Source organism: Abramis brama (assembly GCF_963993115.1).
Source record: "Abramis brama genome assembly, chromosome: 2".
Taxonomy (NCBI): domain Eukaryota; kingdom Metazoa; phylum Chordata; class Actinopteri; order Cypriniformes; family Leuciscidae; genus Abramis; species Abramis brama.
In genome coordinates, this window is record NC_139964.1 from 27,035,755 (window position 1) to 27,051,432 (window position 15,678).

Below are 15,678 nucleotides of genomic sequence, written 5' to 3' on the forward strand. Positions count from 1 at the left end.
AGTGTGGTAGAGATGTAACAGGGAAGAAAGCTCGCAGCAGCCCGATAGCAGACTTATCAACAGTTCAGTTCAGAGTTTAAACAGTGAAAAAGTGGAGTAATCCAACCAGGCGCGAAACAGCTGCACAGACACGCACAGTATTCTCAACGTCTTGCAGACAGCAGAGGTGGTCAGTGCAGTGACAACAGTCCAGGTCAGTGAGCAATAGTGAGAAACGGAGTAATCAACACAGAGTTCCGATGAAAAAGTAAAAATATCCGAACCAGACAAACAGTACAAACAATCCAGGATTCGAAGCGGCAGCACAAACGCGCACAGCGTACTCGACTATACATTGTGTTATTATACCTCTATTACAGTGTAATAATACATTGTGCTATTATACCTTTATTACAGTGTAATAATACATTGTGCTATTATACCTTTATTACAGTGCAATAATACATTGTGTTATTATACCTTTATTACAGTGTAATAATACATTGTGTTATTATACCTTTATTACAGTGTAATAATACATTGTGTTATTATACATTACAGTTACAGTGTAATAATACATTGTGTTATTATACCTTTATTACAGTGTAATAATACATTGTGTTATTATACCATTATTACAGTGTAATAATACATTGTGTTATTATACCTTTATTACAGTGTAATAATACATTGTGTAATTATACCTTTATTACAGTGTAATAATACATTGTGTTATTATAAATTTATTACAGTTACAGTGTAATAATACATTGTGTTATTATACCTTTATCACAGTGTAATAATACATTGTGTTATTATACCATTATTACAGTGTAATAATACATTGTGTTATTATACCTTTATTACAGTGTAATAATACATTGTGTTATTATAAATTTATTACAGTTACAGTGTAATAATACATTGTGTTATTATACCTTTATCACAGTGTAATAATACATTGTGTTATTATACCATTATTACAGTGTAATAATACATTGTGTTATTATACCTTTATTACTGTGTAATAATACATTGTGTAATTATACCTTTATTACAGTGCCATAATACATTGTGTTATTATACCTTTATTACAGTGTAGTAATACATTGTGTTATTATACATTTATTACAGTGTAATATTGAATGTGTATTTATACCTTTATTACAGTGTAATAATACATTGTGTTATTATACCTTTTTACAATGTAATAATACATTGTGTCATTATACCTTTATTACAGTGTAATAATACATTGTGTTATTATACCTTTATTACAGTGTAATAATACATTGTGTTATTATACATTTATTACAGTGTAATAATAAATGTGTAATTATACCTTTATTACAGTGTAATAATACATTGTGTTATTATACCTTTATTACAGTGTAATAATACATTGTGTTATTATACATTTATTACAGTGTAATAATAAATGTGTAATTATACCTTTATTACAGTGTAATAATACATTGTGTTATTATACCTTTATTACAGTGTAATAATACATTGTGTTATTATACATTTATTACAATATAATGTTATTATACCTTTATTACAATGTAATAATACATTGTGTTATTATACCTTTATTACAGTGTAATAATAAATGTGTAATTATACCTTTATTACAGTGTAATAATACATTGTGTTATTATACCTTTATTACAGTGTAATAATACATTGTGTTATTATACCTTTATTACAGTGCAATAATACATTGTGAAATTATACCTTTATTACAGTGCCATAATACATTGTGAAATTATACCTTTATTAAAATATAATACATTGTGAAATTACCATTACAATGTAATAATAAATGTGTAATTATACCTTTATTACAGTATAATAATACATTGTGTTATTATACCTTTATTACAATGTAATAATACATTGTGTTATTATACCTTTATTAAAATATAATACATTGTGAAATTACCATTACAATGTAATAATAAATGTGTAATTATACCTTTATTACAGTATAATAATACATTTTGTTATTATACCTTTTATTACAATGTAATAATACATTGTGTTATTATACCTTTATTAAAATATAATTCATTGTGAAATTACCATTACAATGTAATAATAAATGTGTAATTATACCTTTATTACAGTATAATAATACATTTTGTTATTATACCATTATTACAATGTAATAATACATTGTGTTATTATACCTTTATTACAATGTAATAATACATTGTGTTATTATACCTTTATTACAATGTAATAATACATTGTGTTATTATACCTTTATTACAGTGCCATAATACATTGTGTTATTATACCTTTATTACAATGTAATAATACATTGTGTTATTATACCTTTATTACAGTGTAACGATACATTGTGCTATTATACCTTTATTACAGTGTAATAATACATTGTGTTATTATACCTTTATTACAGTGTAATGATACATTGTGTTGTTATTATACCTTTATTACAATGTAATAATACATTGTGAAATTATACTTTTATTACAGTGCCATAATACATTGTGCTATTATACCTTTATTACAATGTAATAATACATTGTGTTATTATACCTTTATTACAGTGCCATAATACATTGTGTTATTATACCTTTATTACAATGTAATAATACATTGTGTTATTATACCTTTATTACAGTGTAATAATACATTGTGTTATTATACCTTTATTACAGTGTAATAATACATTGTGTTATTATACCTTTATTACAGTGTAATAATACATTGTGTTATTATACCTTTATTACAGTGTAATAATACATTGTGTTATTATACCTTTATTACAGTGTAATAATACATTGTGTTATTATACCTTTATTACAGTGTAATAATACATTGTGCTATTATACCTTTATTACAGTGCCATAATACATTGTGTTATTATACCTTTATTACAATGTAATAATACATTGTGTTATTATACCTTTATTACAGTGTAACGATACATTGTGCTATTATACCTTTATTACAGTGTAATAATACATTGTGTTATTATACCTTTATTACAGTGTAATAATACATTGTGTTATTATACCTTTATTACAATGTAATAATACATTGTGTAATTAATCCTTTATTACAGTGCCATAATACATTGTGTTATTCTACCTTCATTACAATATAATAATACAATGTGTTATTATATCTTTATTACAGTGTAATAATACATTGTGTTATTATACCTCTATTACAGTGTAATAATACATTGTGCTATTATACCTTTATTACAGTGTAATAATACATTGTGCTATTATACCTTTATTACAGTGCCATAATACATTGTGTTATTATACCTTTATTACAATGTAATAATACATTGTGTTAGTATACCTTTATTACAGTGTAATAATACATTGTGCTATTATACCTTTATTACAGTGTAATAATACATTGTGTTATTATACCTTTATTACAGTGTAATAATACATTGTGTTATTATACCTTTATTACAATGTAATAATACATTGTGTAATTAATCCTTTATTACAGTGCCATAATACATTGTGTTATTCTACCTTCATTACAATATAATAATACAATGTGTTATTATATCTTTATTACAGTGTAATAATACATTGTGCTATTATACCTTTATTTCAGTGTAATAATACATTGTGTTATTATACCTTTATTACAGTGTAATAATACATTGTGTTATTATACCTTTATTACAGTGCCATAATACATTGTGTTATTATACCTTTATTACAATGTAATAATACATTGTGTTATTATACCTTTATTACAGTGTAATAATACATTGTGTTATTATACCTTTATTACAGTGCCATAATGCATTGTGTTATTATACCTTTATTACAGTGTAATAATACATTGTGTTATTATACCTTTATTACAGTGTAATAATACATTGTGTTATTATACCTTTATTACAGTGTAATAATACATTGTGTTATTATACCTTTATTACAGTGTAATAATACATTGTGTTATTATACCTTTATTACAGTGCCATAATACATTGTGTTATTATACCTTTATTACAATGTAATAATACATTGTGTTATTATACCTTTATTACAGTGTAACGATACATTGTGCTATTATACCTTTATTACAGTGTAATAATACATTGTGTTATTATACCTTTATTACACTGTAATAATACATTGTGTTATTATACCTTTATTACAATGTAATAATACATTGTGTTATTATACCTTTATTACAGTGTAATAATACATTGTGTTATTATACCTTTATTACAATGTAATAATACATTGTGTTATTATACCTTTATTACAATGTAATAATACATTGTGTTATTATACCTTTATTACAGTGTAATAATACATTGTGTTATTATACATTTATTACAATGTAATAATACATTGTGTTATTATACCTTTATTACAGTGTAATAATACATTGTGTTATTATACATTTATTACAGTTACAGTGTAATAATACATTGTGTTATTATACCTTTATTACAGTGTAATAATACATTGTGTTATTATACCATTATTACAGTGTAATAATACATTGTGTTATTATACCTTTATTACAGTGTAATAATACATTGTGTAATTATACCTTTATTACAGTGTAATAATACATTGTGTTATTATAAATTTATTACAGTTACAGTGTAATAATACATTGTGTTATTATACCTTTATCACAGTGTAATAATACATTGTGTTATTATACCATTATTACAGTGTAATAATACATTGTGTTATTATACCTTTATTACAGTGTAATAATACATTGTGTTATTATAAATTTATTACAGTTACAGTGTAATAATACATTGTGTTATTATACCTTTATCACAGTGTAATAATACATTGTGTTATTATACCATTATTACAGTGTAATAATACATTGTGTTATTATACCTTTATTACTGTGTAATAATACATTGTGTAATTATACCTTTATTACAGTGCCATAATACATTGTGTTATTATACCTTTATTACAGTGTAGTAATACATTGTGTTATTATACATTTATTACAGTGTAATATTGAATGTGTATTTATACCTTTATTACAGTGTAATAATACATTGTGTTATTATACCTTTTTACAATGTAATAATACATTGTGTCATTATACCTTTATTACAGTGTAATAATACATTGTGTTATTATACCTTTATTACAGTGTAATAATACATTGTGTTATTATACATTTATGACAATGTAATGTTATTATACCTTTATTACAGTGTAATAATAAATGTGTAATTATACCTTTATTACAGTGTAATAATACATTGTGTTATTATACCTTTATTACAGTGTAATAATACATTGTGTTATTATACATTTATTACAATATAATGTTATTATACCTTTATTACAATGTAATAATACATTGTGTTATTATACCTTTATTACAGTGTAATAATAAATGTGTAATTATACCTTTATTACAGTGTAATAATACATTGTGTTATTATACCTTTATTACAGTGTAATAATACATTGTGTTATTATACCTTTATTACAGTGCAATAATACATTGTGAAATTATACCTTTATTACAGTGCCATAATACATTGTGAAATTATACCTTTATTAAAATATAATACATTGTGAAATTACCATTACAATGTAATAATAAATGTGTAATTATACCTTTATTACAGTATAATAATACATTTTGTTATTATACCTTTTATTACAATGTAATAATACATTGTGTTATTATACCTTTATTAAAATATAATTCATTGTGAAATTACCATTACAATGTAATAATAAATGTGTAATTATACCTTTATTACAGTATAATAATACATTTTGTTATTATACCATTATTACAATGTAATAATACATTGTGTTATTATACCTTTATTACAATGTAATAATACATTGTGTTATTATACCTTTATTACAATGTAATAATACATTGTGTTATTATACCTTTATTACAGTGCCATAATACATTGTGTTATTATACCTTTATTACAATGTAATAATACATTGTGTTATTATACCTTTATTACAGTGTAACGATACATTGTGCTATTATACCTTTATTACAGTGTAATAATACATTGTGTTATTATACCTTTATTACAGTGTAATGATACATTGTGTTGTTATTATACCTTTATTACAATGTAATAATACATTGTGTTATTATACCTTTATTAAAATATAATACATTGTGAAATTACCATTACAATGTAATAATAAATGTGTAATTATACCTTTATTACAGTATAATAATACATTTTGTTATTATACCTTTATTACAATGTAATAATACATTGTGTTATTATATCTTTATTAAAATATAATACATTGTGAAATTACCATTACAATGTAATAATAAATGTGTAATTATACCTTTATTACAGTATAATAATACATTTTGTTATTATACCTTTTATTACAATGTAATAATACATTGTGTTATTATACCTTTATTAAAATATAATTCATTGTGAAATTACCATTACAATGTAATAATAAATGTGTAATTATACCTTTATTACAGTATAATAATACATTTTGTTATTATACCATTATTACAATGTAATAATACATTGTGTTATTATACCTTTATTACAATGTAATAATACATTGTGTTATTATACCTTTATTACAATGTAATAATACATTGTGTTATTATACCTTTATTACAGTGCCATAATACATTGTGTTATTATACCTTTATTACAATGTAATAATACATTGTGTTATTATACCTTTATTACAGTGTAACGATACATTGTGCTATTATACCTTTATTACAGTGTAATAATACATTGTGTTATTATACCTTTATTACAGTGTAATGATACATTGTGTTGTTATTATACCTTTATTACAATGTAATAATACATTGTGAAATTATACCTTTATTACAGTGCCATAATACATTGTGCTATTATACCTTTATTACAATGTAATAATACATTGTGTTATTATACCTTTATTACAGTGCCATAATACATTGTGTTATTATACCTTTATTACAATGTAATAATACATTGTGTTATTATACCTTTATTACAGTGTAATAATACATTGTGTTATTATACCTTTATTACAGTGTAATAATACATTGTGTTATTATACCTTTATTACAATGTAATAATACATTGTGTAGTTATACCTTTATTACAGTGCCATAATACATTGTGTTATTATACCTTTATTACAATGTAATAATACATTGTGTTATTATACCTTTATTACAGTGTAACGATACATTGTGCTATTATACCTTTATTACAGTGTAATAATACATTGTGTTATTATACCTTTATTACAGTGTAATGATACATTGTGTTGTTATTATACCTTTATTACAATGTAATAATACATTGTGAAATTATACCTTTATTACAGTGTAATAATACATTGTGTTATTATACCTTTATTACAGTGTAATAATACATTGTGTTATTATACCTTTATTACAATGTAATAATACATTGTGTTATTATACCTTTATTACAATGTAATAATACATTGTGTTATTATACCTTTATTACAGTGTAATACATTGTGTTATTATACATTTATTACAATGTAATAATACATTGTGTTATTATACCTTTATTACAGTGTAATAATACATTGTGTTATTATACATTTATTACAGTTACAGTGTAATAATACATTGTGTTATTATACCTTTATTACAGTGTAATAATACATTGTGTTATTATACCATTATTACAGTGTAATAATACATTGTGTTATTATACCTTTATTACAGTGTAATAATACATTGTGTAATTATACCTTTATTACAGTGCCATAATACATTGTGTTATTATACCTTTATTACAGTGTAATAATACATTGTGTTATTATACATTTATTACAGTTACAGTGTAATAATACATTGTGTTATTATACCTTTATCACAGTGTAATAATACATTGTGTTATTATACCATTATTACAGTGTAATAATACATTGTGTAATTATACCTTTATTACAGTGCCATAATACATTGTGTTATTATACCTTTATTACAGTGTAATGATACATTGTGTTATTATACCTTTTTTAGTGTAATGATACATTGTGTTATTATACCTTTATTACAGTGTAGTAATACATTGTGTTATTATACATTTATTACCGTGTAATATTGAATGTGTATTTATACCTTTATTACAGTGTAATAATACATTGTGTTATTATACCTTTTTACAATGTAATAATACATTGTGTCATTATACCTTTATTACAGTGTAATAATACATTGTGTTATTATACCTTTATTACAGTGTAATAATACATTGTGTTATTATACATTTATGACAATGTAATGTTATTATACCTTTATTACAGTGTAATGATACATTGTGTTATTATACCTTTATTACAGTGTAATAATACATTGTGTTATTATACATTTATTACAATATAATGTTATTATACCTTTATTACAATGTAATAATACATTGTGTTATTATACCTTTATTACAGTGTAATAATACATTGTGTTATTATACATTTATTACAATATAATGTTATTATACCTTTATTACAATGTAATAATACATTGTGTTATTATACCTTTATTACAGTGTAATAATACATTGTGTTATTATACCTTTATTACAGTGTAATAATACATTGTGTTATTATACCTTTATTACAGTGCAATAATACATTGTGAAATTATACCTTTATTACAGTGCCATAATACATTGTGAAATTATACCTTTATTAAAATATAATACATTGTGAAATTACCATTACAATGTAATAATAAATGTGTAATTATACCTTTATTACAGTATAATAATACATTGTTATTATACCTTTATTACAGTGTAATAATACATTGTGAAATTATACCTTTATTACAGTGCAATAATACATTGTGAAATTATACCTTTATTAAAATATAATACATTGTGAAATTACCATTACAATGTAATAATAAATGTGTAATTATACCTTTATTACAGTATAATAATATATTGTGTTATTATACCTTTATTACAATGTAATAATACATTGTGTTATTATACCTTTATTAAAATATAATACATTGTGAAATTACCATTACAATGTAATAATAAATGTGTAATTATACCTTTATTACAGTATAATAATACATTTTGTTATTATACCTTTTATTACAATGTAATAATACATTGTGTTATTATACCTTTATTAAAATATAATTCATTTTGAAATTACCATTACAATGTAATAATAAATGTGTAATTATACCTTTATTACAGTATAATAATACATTTTGTTATTATACCATTATTACAATGTAATAATACATTGTGTTATTATACCTTTATTACAATGTAATACATTGTGTTATTATACCTTTATTACAGTGTAATAATACATTGTGAAATTATAACTTTATTACAGTATAACAAAACATTGTGTTATTATACCTTTATTACAATGTAATAATAAATGTGTAATTATACCATTATTACAGTATAATAATACATTGTGTTATTATACCATTATTACAATGTAATAATACATTGTGTTATTATACCTTTATTACAGTGTAATAATACATTGTGTTATTATACCTTTATTACAGTGTAATAATACATTGTGTTATTATACCTTTATTACAATGTAATAATACATTGTGTAGTTATACCTTTATTACAGTGCCATAATACATTGTGTTATTATACCTTTATTACAATGTAATAATACATTGTGTTATTATACCTTTATTACAGTGTAACGATACATTGTGCTATTATACCTTTATTACAGTGTAATAATACATTGTGTTATTATACCTTTATTACAGTGTAATGATACATTGTGTTGTTATTATACCTTTATTACAATGTAATAATACATTGTGAAATTATACCTTTATTACAGTGTAATAATACATTGTGTTATTATACCTTTATTACAGTGTAATAATACATTGTGTTATTATACCTTTATTACAATGTAATAATACATTGTGTTATTATACCTTTATTACAATGTAATAATACATTGTGTTATTATACCTTTATTACAGTGTAATACATTGTGTTATTATACATTTATTACAATGTAATAATACATTGTGTTATTATACCTTTATTACAGTGTAATAATACATTGTGTTATTATACATTTATTACAGTTACAGTGTAATAATACATTGTGTTATTATACCTTTATTACAGTGTAATAATACATTGTGTTATTATACCATTATTACAGTGTAATAATACATTGTGTTATTATACCTTTATTACAGTGTAATAATACATTGTGTAATTATACCTTTATTACAGTGCCATAATACATTGTGTTATTATACCTTTATTACAGTGTAATAATACATTGTGTTATTATACATTTATTACAGTTACAGTGTAATAATACATTGTGTTATTATACCTTTATCACAGTGTAATAATACATTGTGTTATTATACCATTATTACAGTGTAATAATACATTGTGTTATTATACCTTTATTACTGTGTAATAATACATTGTGTAATTATACCTTTATTACAGTGCCATAATACATTGTGTTATTATACCTTTATTACAGTGTAATGATACATTGTGTTATTATACCTTTTTTAGTGTAATGATACATTGTGTTATTATACCTTTATTACAGTGTAGTAATACATTGTGTTATTATACATTTATTACCGTGTAATATTGAATGTGTATTTATACCTTTATTACAGTGTAATAATACATTGTGTTATTATACCTTTTTACAATGTAATAATACATTGTGTCATTATACCTTTATTACAGTGTAATAATACATTGTGTTATTATACCTTTATTACAGTGTAATAATACATTGTGTTATTATACATTTATGACAATGTAATGTTATTATACCTTTATTACAGTGTAATGATACATTGTGTTATTATACCTTTATTACAGTGTAATAATACATTGTGTTATTATACATTTATTACAATATAATGTTATTATACCTTTATTACAATGTAATAATACATTGTGTTATTATACCTTTATTACAGTGTAATAATACATTGTGTTATTATACATTTATTACAATATAATGTTATTATACCTTTATTACAATGTAATAATACATTGTGTTATTATACCTTTATTACAGTGTAATAATACATTGTGTTATTATACCTTTATTACAGTGTAATAATACATTGTGTTATTATACCTTTATTACAGTGCAATAATACATTGTGAAATTATACCTTTATTACAGTGCCATAATACATTGTGAAATTATACCTTTATTAAAATATAATACATTGTGAAATTACCATTACAATGTAATAATAAATGTGTAATTATACCTTTATTACAGTATAATAATACATTGTTATTATACCTTTATTACAGTGTAATAATACATTGTGAAATTATACCTTTATTACAGTGCAATAATACATTGTGAAATTATACCTTTATTAAAATATAATACATTGTGAAATTACCATTACAATGTAATAATAAATGTGTAATTATACCTTTATTACAGTATAATAATATATTGTGTTATTATACCTTTATTACAATGTAATAATACATTGTGTTATTATACCTTTATTAAAATATAATACATTGTGAAATTACCATTACAATGTAATAATAAATGTGTAATTATACCTTTATTACAGTATAATAATACATTTTGTTATTATACCTTTTATTACAATGTAATAATACATTGTGTTATTATACCTTTATTAAAATATAATTCATTTTGAAATTACCATTACAATGTAATAATAAATGTGTAATTATACCTTTATTACAGTATAATAATACATTTTGTTATTATACCATTATTACAATGTAATAATACATTGTGTTATTATACCTTTATTACAATGTAATACATTGTGTTATTATACCTTTATTACAGTGTAATAATACATTGTGAAATTATAACTTTATTACAGTATAACAAAACATTGTGTTATTATACCTTTATTACAATGTAATAATAAATGTGTAATTATACCATTATTACAGTATAATAATACATTGTGTTATTATACCATTATTACAATGTAATAATACATTGTGTTATTATACCTTTATTACAATGTAATAATACATTGTGTTATTATACCTTTATTAAAATATAATAATACATTGTGAAATTACCATTACAATGTAATAATAAATGTGTCATTATACCTTTATTACAGTATAATAATACATTGTGTTATTATACATTTATTACAGTGTAATAATACATTGTGTTATTATACCTTTATTACAATGTAATAATAAATGTGTAATTATAACTTTTACAGTATAATAATACATTGTGTTATTATACCTTTATTACAGTGTAATAATACATTGTGAAATTATAACTTTATTACAGTGTAATAATACATTGTGTTATTATACCATTATTACAATGTAATAATACATTGTGTTATTATACCTTTATTACAATGTAATAATACATTGTGTTATTATACCTTTATTAAAATATAATACATTGTGAAATTACCATTACAATGTAATAATAAATGTGTCATTATACCTTTATTGCAGTATAATAATACATTGTGTTATTATACCTTTATTACAATGTAATAATAAATGTGTAATTATAACTTTTACAGTGTAATAATACATTGTGTTATTATACCTTTATTACAATGTAATACATTGTGAAATTATAACTTTATTACAGTATAATACTACATTGTGCTATAATACCTTTTATGACAATGTAATACATTGTGACATTATACCTTTATTGCAGTGTAATAATACATTGTGAAATTATGCCTTTATTACAGTATAATAATACATTGTGAAATTCTGCCTTTATTACAGTGTAATAATACATTGTGAAATTATACCTTTATTACAATATAATAATATATTGTGTTGTTATACCTTTATTACAATGTAATAATACATGTGTTATTATACCTTTATTACAATGTAATAATACATGTGTAATTATACCTTTATTACAGTGTAATAATACATTGTGCAAGTATACCTTTATTACAGTGTTTTAAATACATTTATTTCAGTGTAATAATGCATTGTGTAATCATAGCTTTATTACAGTGTAATAATACATTGTGTACTTATACCTTCATTACAGTGAAATAATATAGTGTGTTATTATTAGTGCTGTCAAAGTTAGCACGTTAATAACGCGTTAACGCAAAATAATATTAACGGCACAAATTTTTTTAACGGGCGATTAACGCAGCGCGTATTTTATGTTTGAACCGTGGCCCAACCCCTAGTTGGAGAAATGGAGATACACAGTGTTGCCAACTTAGTGACATTGCAGACCCCTTTAGCGATGTTTTCCCTTCAAAAAAGCACCCAAACCTTATTTCGTTTCTGAGAATCGCCAGTACCTCTCTCTCTCTCTCTCTCTCTCTCTCTCTCTCTCTCTCTCTCTCTCTCTCTCTCTCTCTCTCTCTCTCTCTCTCTCTCTCTCTCTCTCTCTCTCTCTCTCTCTCTCTCTCTCTCTCTCTCTCTCTCTCTCTCTCTCTCTCTCTCTCTCTCTCTCTCTCTCTCATTGTGTTTATTGGGTCGCATTTCAGTCACTATTTCTTATTCATTCCGTTGTTTGACAAAAGAAACAGTAAAATATACCAATGAAAACAGTTTTATTCAGAATTTAGCTTCATTAAAATGGGCACAGAGAGAGACAAACTAATGTAATAATATATAATAAATGTACATTTAGCATTTTCAGAAGAGCTGCCCTGTCATGCAAAAATCTAAGCATGTTTGTGTTAGTAAATTGCTCATTGCAAAGAAAGAGAATAATGAGAATCTGGTATTTCTTTGTTCTTTCTACATGTGTCTAATAGACATGAACAAGTTCTTTGAAAAAAATCTATGATCTTTGAAACATGTCTCGTCTTCATGCTCTATATTGACTATGGTTTCAATAATAAACATACATTTGCATAAAGCATCCATATTTATCCATGCCCATGTTGATTTAGAGTATTACAAACTTGAAAAGTTTTAATTTAAGGTACATTTAGAACAAATAAAAAATGTGTGATGAATTGCGATTAATCGCGAGTTAACTCATGACAATCATGCGATTAATCGCGATTAAAATTTTTAATCGATTGACAGCCCTAGTTATTATACCTTTATTACAATGTAATACATTGTGTGATTATACCTTTATTACAGTGTAATATAAATGTGTAATTATACCTTTATTAAAGTGTGATAATACCTTTATTACAGTGAAATTATACATTGATCACCACATTTCTCAACACATTAAGTCATTTTACGATGCGATAAGGGCTCCCCCTGCCTACAAAAGCCAGTTTAACCACTGTGCACATGTAATGTACAAGAAGAGACTGAACGCGATTCAAGGGCCTGATAGGGCCCAAGTTCTTTTTCGTAAGTGAATAGACTTTTGAAATTCTATTTTATATTGAAATACTATTTTATATTTAAAATTCTATTAAAATACATTTGAAGCGATATACATTTAACGAACATCCTGACGCCGACCACGCTGCTGAGAGTGACGGTTAAAAGATGAACATGTGCGGCGCGCGCTTTCCTCTCAATAACAAAATAAACAGAAAGAAAATGGCAGCTGTGAGAATCTGACAATAGCGATGTGGATACGTTTGCACCAGCTCTACAATTCTCCGGCATCATGTCGACAGACGAGGTAAGTAAAATTACACGATGATGATAGTTTGATTATAAAGTATATTTGAGACTATATACTATATAGATCTGGCAATGTGAGAACGTTTGAATAAACGTGAAGCCTTTTGGTTTTCCCGGGAAAAACGTCCCAAGTCCTCAAAAAAACAGTCTACAGGCTTTCATAGGTAAATCCGGAGAAGGTCTCGTTTTTTAAGTTTCGTTACAAGCTGTTCACACATTGGCAGTAAAAAGCAATTAATACATTAAAATTCTAACTGTAAATATCTGTAACGTTAATAGAGTGATTCTGACAATTTAATTTAGCTCAAAGGAATTATTAATCAATTTATAGGGAATTCGAAAGAATCACTTATTACGACCGAGCAAATGACTCGTTCAGGGTTCATTTGAACCGGCCGTAACCATCCGCTCTGCAGCAGATATAAATTTCCAAACTGAAATACTATAGTTAGCAGGGTAACTTAGATCAGCAGTTTAAGACATTAAATTCGTAAGCACATAACACAAGTAACACTTCTCTTTAAAATACAAACAAGACTTTATTGATTATTCTAACACATAGACTAAAACTAATATCTAACACAAACACATGCACACACATTCATACGAGTTGCAGAAAGGAAGAGAGTGAGAAAAGAGTGAGTTTAAGAGTGAGATGATGACATCTCAAGATTCTATGCACTTATAAAACATGACCTGAAGAACCATCAATCATTAATTTAACCCTTCTTAGGCGGGTTATTAAATCAATACAATACACCAGTTCAGCTTTTAGTCTGGAGATTACTTGCTTGTGTTGCGTAGGGATTCCCTTATTGTCAGCGTAAAAGGGGGTTTCCTGGGTTCGTTCGTTGGTTGATGTCCTCGTGTTTGAATAGATGTCTGGGGCGGCCACTCACGTGGTGTGGATGGCGGATTAATGGAAAGTCTTTGTTGAAGCTGGCTTTGCAGAAGAAACGTGGACCGAAATCTTGCCGCAAAACTTAACTTAGAACCGAGACTCACAACGGAAAAGAAAGGAAACTAAGAAAAGAAAGGAAATTGAGACGAGAGTAGGCTAGTAAGATGGCTTG